The 10,039-nt window shown below is 43.3% G+C and overlaps 1 protein-coding gene across 1 annotated transcript in view; it reads left to right on the forward strand.

Annotated features, from left to right (window-relative positions):
- The window catches only part of LOC103804326 (cAMP-dependent protein kinase type I-beta regulatory subunit), a gene marked incomplete at its 5' end in the record, with an annotated part of 42,504 nt that overhangs the window by 30,317 nt on the left and 2,148 nt on the right, over positions 1 to 10,039 (forward strand). The gene's annotated exons all lie outside the window — the stretch shown is intronic.

Here is a 10,039-nt window from a genome sequence, read left to right on the forward strand (position 1 = left end):
CCTAGTTGTGCTGGAGCACACTGGCCCTGCTGCAAAATTCCTCTGCTCAGGATCCATTTTTAACAGGCAGCTGATGTCAAAGATGGAAAGTTAGGGGTGTGATTGGGTCCCATCCTGACTGGGGGTGAAGGTGAAGTATTTTGCTGAGTCAAAGGGAGAAAAATGAAAGCTTAGGCCAGCTCTGGTTAAACTCAGTTTGCCTTTGACTGCCATGGGCTTCACATCCATGCAGTGTCATGAGACAGTGTTTCATGGGAAGCAATTAGCTGCTCCCTTTCTTCTTCCCACCAGCTGTGGAGGACCTTCAGTGACTACAGCTTTTGGTTTTTCCTTCCAACTCTTTCTCCAGTCCCACTAATAACCACTACAGTGCAGTCACCTAGGGTGAATCCTGCAGAATCTGAAACCTCAGAAGTGATGGATGATGGAGCATTTTCTTAACATTTTTGTGAAACTTCAGATTATCCAGTATTTCTAGTCTATTTTAGAACTGTACAGATTCTGTTCCTCGTTTGTGGCAGAAACCAGGACAACTGTATGTAAATTCTGTGAGTTGCTATGAACCCAGAGAGTGGAGAATAATATATAATAGTTTAAAAATTTACAGTGAAAAAAAATACTGTCAAACCCAGTCATGACTCAATCTTGAGTCCACATCCAGAATGAAGTCCTCTTGCTTCATCTTTCTCCAAGACCATTAAGATCAGAGAGCTTTTAAATTAGGAAAATGAAGCTGTTTGATAAAGAGTTCTGGTGGGAGGGAAAAGAGCAATATACACAGCCAATAGTTTGTGATGGGAAGGAATTCTCACCTGGATTGGCTCATCCATGTAGTATGAGATAAATCATTTTAGAATTAAATAACTTTAAGAGTTGTCATAACTGTGGTATATAACACATGTAACCTTTTAACCAGCTCATTCCACCTTAGCTACATGCACATCTCTGAACTTCAGGGGGGTTATCTTCCCCACCCCTGTGTGATGAGGTATGTGAAGCAACATCCGTGGTGCATCTGAAAGCACAGACATAAGAATTAAGACAGTTCTTCATTCCTGCATCAATAGGATTACTCTGAAGGTCTGGACCTTCCTGATTGTGCTCACAGAAGGTCTAAGACAAGAGGAGCAGTGTTAGCCCTATGACCACCATCCCAGGCTAACACAGCAATGGACCATCCTTATTCCTTTTGGTTACATTTTACCACCCCAAAATGATGGGTATTATTTTCTACTGCAGGTTATATGGAAGTGACTTGCACTTTGTCTTGGCTGACAGAAATCTGGACCTTCCTGATTGTGCTCACAGAAGGTCTAAGACAAGAGGAGCAGTGTTAGCCCTATGACCACCATCCCAGGCTAACACAGCAATGGACCATCCTTATTCCTTTTGGTTACATTTTACCACCCCAAAATGATGGGTATTATTTTCTACTGCAGGTTATATGGAAGTGACTTGCACTTTGTCTTGGCTGACAGAAATTGGTGTATTTCTTCCCTTGTTTTTGTAGAAAAGTCTTTCGTAAATCAAAGGTTGGCAAATAATAAAAATCCAAGATTATTTACTGGCTAAAGGAATATTTGCAGTGTCTTTGGCTGCATAGTTCAAAGGATTTGTCTTCTCTTGGAAAGTAGCCCTAGAACTGCTGATCCTTAGCTCTAACATAAAAGCTGTCCCAGGAATGATGCTATCAGCAGTCCCTGAGGGCTGCAATGACAGCTGAGGAGTGATGTGCTGGTGGTCTTCCAGGACACTGGGACTGAGGACAGTGCTTCTGTCAGCAACATGAGGTACATGCAAGACTTGCTGTGTTACTCTGTCACTGGGATGCTGGTAAACTTAGGTCTTGAAGCACAACTCCCAGGAGGATGTAGCATAGCCATAGTATTCCCAAAGTAGTTTTTCCTACCTCTCATTTGCTATATCCAGAGCAAAAAATAAAAAATAAAAAAAAAGAGGTGTATGAATGTTTCCCTGGTTCACTTGACATGACAACTTGTGTAGGAGTCTTCAGTCTCATTCAGCAGATTTGTAAACCCATCAAATTGAAGTTTATGCTGGGAAGACAGACACACTCTGACCTCATAACACTATAGGATACATGGAAATCTGGGACATTGGGGTGTGGAGAAGTAAAACCCAAAGTTAGTAATTGACAGTTTCATTATTAACATATACATGCTCCATCCAAACCAGAAGGCAAGATTTTCTCCCTGTTCACACCAGACAGTGACTTTTTACTGAGCTCATATCTGCTTTAGGGGTATGGTTGATGTTCTTTAGTCCTTTCCAGTAGTGTTTTCCTACCTGGGAAGTCTGCAAAAGCATTGGAGGTTCCCAGACAATGAGACACCTCTCCATGGGAGTAAGGAGAGCAGCACAGGTTGTTTACCCCTTCAGGTTTTCAGGAGATTTTCAGGGTCCTGATAAGCTCCTTGGCATTGAAGACTGAGCTCTGATTCAAAGCACTTAGTCGAGGTGAGCAAGAAGTTTATGGCCAGAGGCACTTTTAATCTGAACTGAAATTAAAGGCATCTGCTGTGTCAGGAGTTAGGAGCTCTATCCTGAGGAGTGCTTCTCTGTCTTCAAGCAAAAACACTGCAGTATAAACAAGCCCTGAAATATAGTGGTGCCCAACCTGGTGGAAGAGAAATGGAGAATTTCCTAAGCCCTGCTGGAGTTCATCCCTTTCTCTGCATCACATCAAAGCTGTTCCTTAGTGGAATGGCTTTTGTCCCTCCCCTGCACAGATACTACTGAGATGACTGAAGATTTGCTGTAAGAATACAGCCTTTAGGGTTCCTCATTAGCTGTGCGGAGTGGATTTTCTGGAGAATGAATATACCATTTAGGGCTCCTTGATTAGCTGTGTGGAGTGGGTTTTCTGGACTCTTCTCAGTGTCTTCCAGGATGAGGCAACTCTGAGTTTGTGAGTGTTTTTTTATTCTGAATCTCAGAATTTGGTCCTTTGAACACACAATATTCAGCAACTGAAAGGCCTTAAAGAAAGCTTTCCATGGGGGATTTTCCTGATCTCTGTGATAAATTCTCTCCTTCCCTGAGATTGCTCCAAGTTTTACTTCTTGCTCAGAAGCTGCTGCCCTCGGTGGCCACAGCTGCTCACCAAGCCCTGGTCACAGCATTAGCTATGAGACTTTAATGACAATGTCTATCTCAGCCTTTTGCTTGGTCTGGTTACTTCAGCATCTCCAGAATGTTTTCCCAAAGAAGCAGATGGTGGTAGGAGTAATTGGGCCGTAAAACAACATTAACAGCTAAACCCGATTTTGCCCAGAAAGGATTGGGCAGGGTGAGGGAGGTTCAGCACTGTTTTCATGTTTCCTTTCCCATACATTCACCCCTGCCCTGGCTGTAGGTGGTTAGTGCTCTGCTCTGTCTGCTTCCAGGAGATGAGCCCCGTCAGGTCAGTCACAAATATGAACAGTTGATGAATAACCCATTATAGAGTCACTTTTATGTTGACTCAGTGGACGTTTCCTGGCTTCAGAGAGAGGCAAGATAATGGCTAGCTTTGTAGAAAGAAAGAATCTCTAAAATGCAACATTTTTTTTCCTTTGTGACTTTTATTGCTTTGTACTCTGACATGTCTGAGGGAGGAAAACAGGGCCTTGTTGCCAATAATCCACAGCGCTTGGCACAGACGGTCTTTAAAATCTGGCACCAGCAAGAATATTAATTCAGTTGTTTTCCCACAGAAGCTACTGGTTAGTCAAGGCCAAGTATTGCTGAGATGATTCATTAAACCCAGCATCTGAGCCCACCTTTGCTGAGCAGATCTGCTTCTCGTCACCCCTGCGACAGGTGACTGAAGGTGTAACAGAAGGGGAGGCTGAAATCCCAGAATGGAGCAAAGATAAAAGTGCAGAGGAACCCCAAAGGCTGTGGTGCAACTGCTTCCCAGCTCTCTGGGCATGGAGCCAGGACAACTAGCCAAGGAGGATCACACCCCAGGCAAGGGGCTCCTCCCGTGGCTCAGAGCTGGTATCTTTTTCCCTCTGTCACCATCCCCTTGCTCCCAGGCTTCCCTGTCCCAGTTGGCAACTGGTGGTGTGAAGGAGCATGGGACTACCACGGCACTGAGACTGTGTTGTCCCTCTATCTGATGAGGGAAGATGATGATGATGATGATGATGGTGACTGTCAATGAAGTCTTGAGTCCCCAACACATGATTTAGGGTTTGGAGGATATGGTTTAGGGGTTAGGGGCTACAGCAGAGTGCCAGGTTAATGGTTGGACTCAGAGGTCTCCTCCAGCCCTGATGTCTCTATGACTGTATGATTCTGTGACATGGATATGCCTCTGTTGGACACCTGCATGATTTAGCCTGATGTTAGCTCTGCTGCTGTGGCTCAAGGGCAACATTTGGAAGTCAAAATGCTATAAAACTTAATGTTCTGCTTCTTGAAAAGCCTTTCAACAGAAAAGGCTTAACAAAAAAAAAATCCCAATTTTTTACTCTTTGTGCAAAAACACTTTATTTCACCTGAGAATTGCAGAGGTCTCCGGGCATGAACCAAACTGCAGTTGGTGCAGTGTATTCTGCTTCTTTTAGCTTTTCACTATGTTTACTGGTCTCTCTCTCTGCCTGAATCTTGACTTCTTCCATCTACCAACAACATTTCTTTTACTTCAAGGGGAACACATAGGTACAGCACAGGTTTCATGCAGAATGTATCACAGAAACATTGAAGGGGAAGATTGTCTGAGATACTGCAATAGAAGGAGGAACAAAACGACTGAAAAGGTCTTCCCATGTCAGACATCTCTGATTTTAAATACTGAACGATCAAGATAAATGCATTTCCTGGTGATTAATGATGGGCTGGGTGTAGTCATGTCTGGGCCTTAACCCTGGCCTCCACAATATCCCTAGGAAATGCCCTGTGGCTTAGTTCTTTCTGCTGTTTTAAGCTGCACTTGGCTTATGATTGATTGTCCTTTTTCAAAGTACCTTCATGTTTGTGGCTATTTTGGTGGCTGCTCTAGGCAGCTTTGTTCCTCTCTCTGGGCTCTGGGTGTTATTCCTAAACTCATATAAACATGTGTAAATGGCAAAGAGCTGGAAGTTCATGCATAGTGTGATGCAGGTGTGACATAGTGGGTGAACTGCAGGTTGGTTGGTATTGATCCTGGCTGTGGAGCTGATGTCCAGGCCCTGTGCCAGGTGGGTAGTGACAGGTGCTTTCCATTTTTGCTAGATTTCAGTGTGCATTACTGCTGTTGAGAACTATGGCCAATAAGGTTATGATGCACTCATGTCATATTGACAGTGTAATGATAGTTGTTGGCATTGATGCTGCAGTTGTTGCAGTGTGGAGTGTTTGGGCACAGCTTTCTTAAGGAGATTGGATGGGTGTTAGGGTGCACACCCTGTTAGCCCAATGCTGCCTTTACAGCCTGTCTGACCTTGCATTATTAATCCAAATCACATTCCCAAGGTGCTGCTGTGTGAAAATCCCCTGAAATCAGGCTAACTCCAAATTTACTGAGTCACAACCAAATTAAACAAGCTGAATGTGTAAAATGCTGCATGTTTGTTCTCAAGAGCTCTCAGTAGCTCATTACCTTGGGCAGTGCCTTGCACTGTATTTGCAGTGAACCCTAATGGATGCAGGAAAGAAACCACTTGCTGGAGATAAGCAAAGCAAACAGCCAACAGGTTTTCAGTCAGTGCAAACCCAAGGGCTGTTGGTGCAGCCTGGACCCACCCAGGGTCATCATAGACTCATCAAGGTTGGAGGAGACCTCTAAGATCAGCAAATCCAACCATTAACCTGTCACTGCTGGAACCCCTAAAACCCTATCATGAATGCAACAGGCTCATCATGAATGATAGTCATGAAAGGAAAGTTTGCCCAACTGGACCAAAGTTGTTTGAGGTTTCACATCAGACAACTGAAGTGATTTAAATGATCATTTTTTTAAGTGGAGGGTGAAACATTAGCTGATACTAGCTCCCAGATTCACCAGGCAATCACTGTTTCATACAATCACAGAAAGGTTTGGGTTGGAAGGGACCTTCAAGATCATCTAGTTCCAACCCCCCAGGGATTTTGTAGCATTGGGATCTGTAGCTTTTGACTCTCTTTAATTAGAGAGATCCTCTATGGCTGATTTATTGCATGCATGAACCAGTAAGCAAGCAGATATGATTAAATAAGGTGCAACTTGCTATGGCTGTAGCTATTATAGTGTAAGAACAGCATCTGAGGCAGGTGAAGGATGTGTTTTATTAGCTATATGCAAAGAAACAGGCAACCTGAAGACAGGCATGTTTGCCCCAAAGCTCTTCTCCCTTTCCTAGCTATGCTTGTTGCTCTAATCAAATATATCACTTCCACAAACCTCATCTTGCCTGCAATTCAGTCAAATCCTCCCAGAATCACACCGTGTGACAGAGCTTTGAATTCATTTCAGAGCTGCTGTAGCTCCCATCCAGTCCCTCTGCTTTGCCCCGTGAGCAGGAGGGATTTGTAGCACTGCACAGCCCCTTCCTTTGCCTTTGTAGTAACTTTGCAAAGGTTTAATAGCAACATAATGAGGGTTTGTGCCACTGTGGAGTGAGAGGAAAGTTATCTTTTGAATGTGTGAATTCTGGAGTGTGTGGATTAACAAAGTGAGAAAGAGCAAAGGTATGTTCATAACAGCAATTGATGGAGTTAATGGGCATCACAGATGGATCAGCCTGACCTTTTCCATCTCCAATTCCATAGTCTGCACTGCTCTTTGTAGTGGGTGGTGAAGAGGAAAATAAAATAGGCTAGAAAAACTTTCTGAGCTCAAAACTAGGATAAAAATGTAACATTTTGAGGCCATGGGGGAAAAAAAAAGTCTTCTCTGCTTTAAAAAAAAAAAAAGAGCAGTAAGTAAAAAAAGTATGAAATAAAACCAGAAATAGAAGTAGAAAAAATAGAAGTAGTAACTTCCTGCTCTTAGAAATTTAAATTATTGCCTTATCATTCTAATAATTTCTCCTTTTTAATAATTATCCTTTCTCACACATGGGGCCTCATTATATTTTTTACTGATTACTTTGAAATGGGTGGTTAAACCAGCAAAACTCTAGGACATCTTACTCATCTGTAGGGTCCAAGAGTTGAAGTGGGAAACATCTATCAAAATCTCATTACTTTGGGAACTCATGGCTTATAAACCTTAAATTATTTTTAATATCTTCAATTATGGTGCCATATCTAAGCCATAAATTCTGACAAAACAAATTGCTGATGCATTTGAAGGAGTCAAGTAAACACTCCCAGCACCAGAGCAGCGACAGAGGGAGCGAGGCAGGAGCGTGGGGTGAGGATGGCAGTGAGGTGGGGACGGCACATTGCTTTAGGAACTCCTACTCTTGTTGTTTTTGCAATAAGATGCCCATATTTCCTTGGAGGAGAGGAGAGAAGGTTAATGATATCAGTTCCTGGGAATACAGGCACTCCCCAGTGACTGAAAGGGAATATTTCTGGATGCCCCAAAGATCATCATTTCACTCCCAAGTGTCTGCAGCAGAAAGACATGCCTGTCTGCCTTCAGTTTCATAGCATCACAAAGGGCTGATTTATTGAGTGGTGTCAAACTTCTCAGCAGCCTTTGAGCTCGTGCTCTGTAGGGTTTGCTTGGGGATGGAGGAGGCTGAAATGGCTATCAGTGTGCAAGGCAGTGTTTTAAACTGAGCAGCATTAAACTGCCTGATCCTGCACATCTAGGATCATGCAGTTTGTTTCAGAACAAACTTGTTAAGTTTTGTGTGTCATGTAAGGAGAAATCTTTTCCCACCAAACCCAAATATGTTTGGGAGTGAGAGTGATAAGCCTCTGAATCCTTGCTAGATAATTGCCTCTACCTGCTGGGACAGTGCTCAGAGGATTCATTCATCTCTAGCATCTCTAGGAGGTGGAGTTTGCTAAAGCACAAGAAGGCTAGAAAGCTCAAAAACTGCATCAGAAAAATCTGACAAGTAAAGTAAAATGAAATGCCCCAACCCTGGCAGTGTTCAAATCCAGGTTGGATGGAGCCTTGAGCAACCTGCTCTGGTGGGAGGTGTCCCTGCCCAGGGCAGGGGTTGGGGCTGGATCATCTCTAAACTCCATTCCAACCCCTAAAATTCTATGATTCTATGACATACAGCCATGAAACCTGTGATCAGGGCAAGGATAGGGGTCAGCACTGAATTCAGTTGGTATGGCAACTTCATTAAATGTATGGGTAATAAAGGCTTGTTTCTGTAGTGGTTTATTCTATATTTTTTATTTGATTATGTAATATTATCTATTATTCTGAATTCTCTTCTTTCTCTATTATTTTTGCTCCAGTTACACTGTTCAACTCCAACTGGACTCTTCCTATAACACAGTCAGAGTAGCATTGATTGCAGAGATAAGAGCCACACAGTGAAGGTGATGCAGACAGACAATTATAAATACAGCTTTGTTTCACAGGGTGGACAGTCTTCCCGTGAAGGTCACTCTGACAATGCTCCAGGATGTACTGGTGGAGCTGGTGACTGGTGCACCGAGAGGCCAAGCAGTGTAATCAGAGCTGACATCTGGGTGCTCACTGTCAGCCTGTCAGGAAACTTGTTTTGCTCTGTGCTAGACCTGTTCTCCCTGGGCAATGGGAAAAGCCTATGTGACTGTTAAAACAAGAGTGGAAAAATATGTATCTGGAATATGCATTGCTTGATCTTGCCAAGCCAAGTGTTTATTGTGGAGGCCAGACACATCTGTCCTTCTCCAGCAGATATCATGGTGTTTCTTGGATGAAAAAGGCTGAGGGTAGGGGAACAGTGGAAGAAATTGCTTCAGGAGATTGACTTATTGTAGTCCTAGATAATATGGGCCCTGTCAAAAGCATGTTAGCCACAATAAAAGCTGCCACTGAGGGAGAGGAAAGCAATATTGCCTGATATTGTGGTTACCTATTGTGCTCGAGGTGAGCAGGGGGGAATTCTTCATTCATCCTTTCTTCATTTGACCTTGGTGATCAGTGTGAGTACTTCAGGGACTTCTTTTTGCTTTATGTAATAAAACATCTGTAATAAAAGATATTTTTAAAAATTGGTTTTGGGAAAGAGACTGGAGGCATGGATTGCAGACAGCTGTTTGGGTCAAGGGGTTAGGGTTTTGCCAGGCTGCAGATGGGGATGGAGAGGAGGACAGGCTGGAAGCCATTCTGAAGCTGAATCCATCTAAACTGCACAGGCAAGGAGAACAGAATCTTAGTGAGCTGCACCTGATCCCAAGTTTGGGAAGAGAGAGCTCAATCCATGCATTACTGCCTGTGTGGGGTGTTTCCCTGAATGCTGCTGGTGAATGTGTCTGCTCTGAAAGCTGCAATAAGTGTGAATAACAATGCTCATCACAAGGTTCATCACACTACCTTTGCATTTTCATGCCCTTCCAGATTTACTGGAAGGTCTTGGAAAGCAGCAGCTTTGGCAGAACAAATTCGTTATATCAAGGATAAGGAATTTTTTTCTGGAAACTTGATGGAAGAAATAAGATTCACCTCTTCATTCACAGAGCACATAAATCAACCTAGAGAGTAGCCCAGCAATTTGTAAAGTATGTGGGCTCAAAAATAACCCTGTTATGAAATAGGACATGATGCACTGCAGTGGTATTAGAGCAGCTTCGCTGTGCTCGTTCCAGAGGAAGCAAATGACAATCATTTGCTGCATAATAATGGATATTCTACAGCAAAACACAGACCTGAAGCATCCTAGGCAATGTTTGGGCTCCTATAGGGTTAAACACAGTGCAGAGGTGAAGGGTTGGCTCTGCAGGGTGCTGAGCACCTCCAGCTGCATTGAAGCCAAGGTGTTCCAGGGTGTCTCTCAGTGTGTCACCATACCCAGAGGTGCACAAGTTTGGTGGAAGTGAACCTGCACTGAATACTCTGCACTGGAGGGAGGACTATTATTTTCAGTTAAAATCAAAATATGTTAACATGTTGCCTTTCCTTAAGCTTTTGGATTGAACTCAGAAGATAATTTCATATGTTACTGTGATTTCCCCC

This window comes from Acanthisitta chloris, unplaced genomic scaffold (assembly GCF_000695815.1).
Source record: "Acanthisitta chloris isolate BGI_N310 unplaced genomic scaffold, ASM69581v1 scaffold2916, whole genome shotgun sequence".
NCBI classification, from domain to species: domain Eukaryota; kingdom Metazoa; phylum Chordata; class Aves; order Passeriformes; family Acanthisittidae; genus Acanthisitta; species Acanthisitta chloris.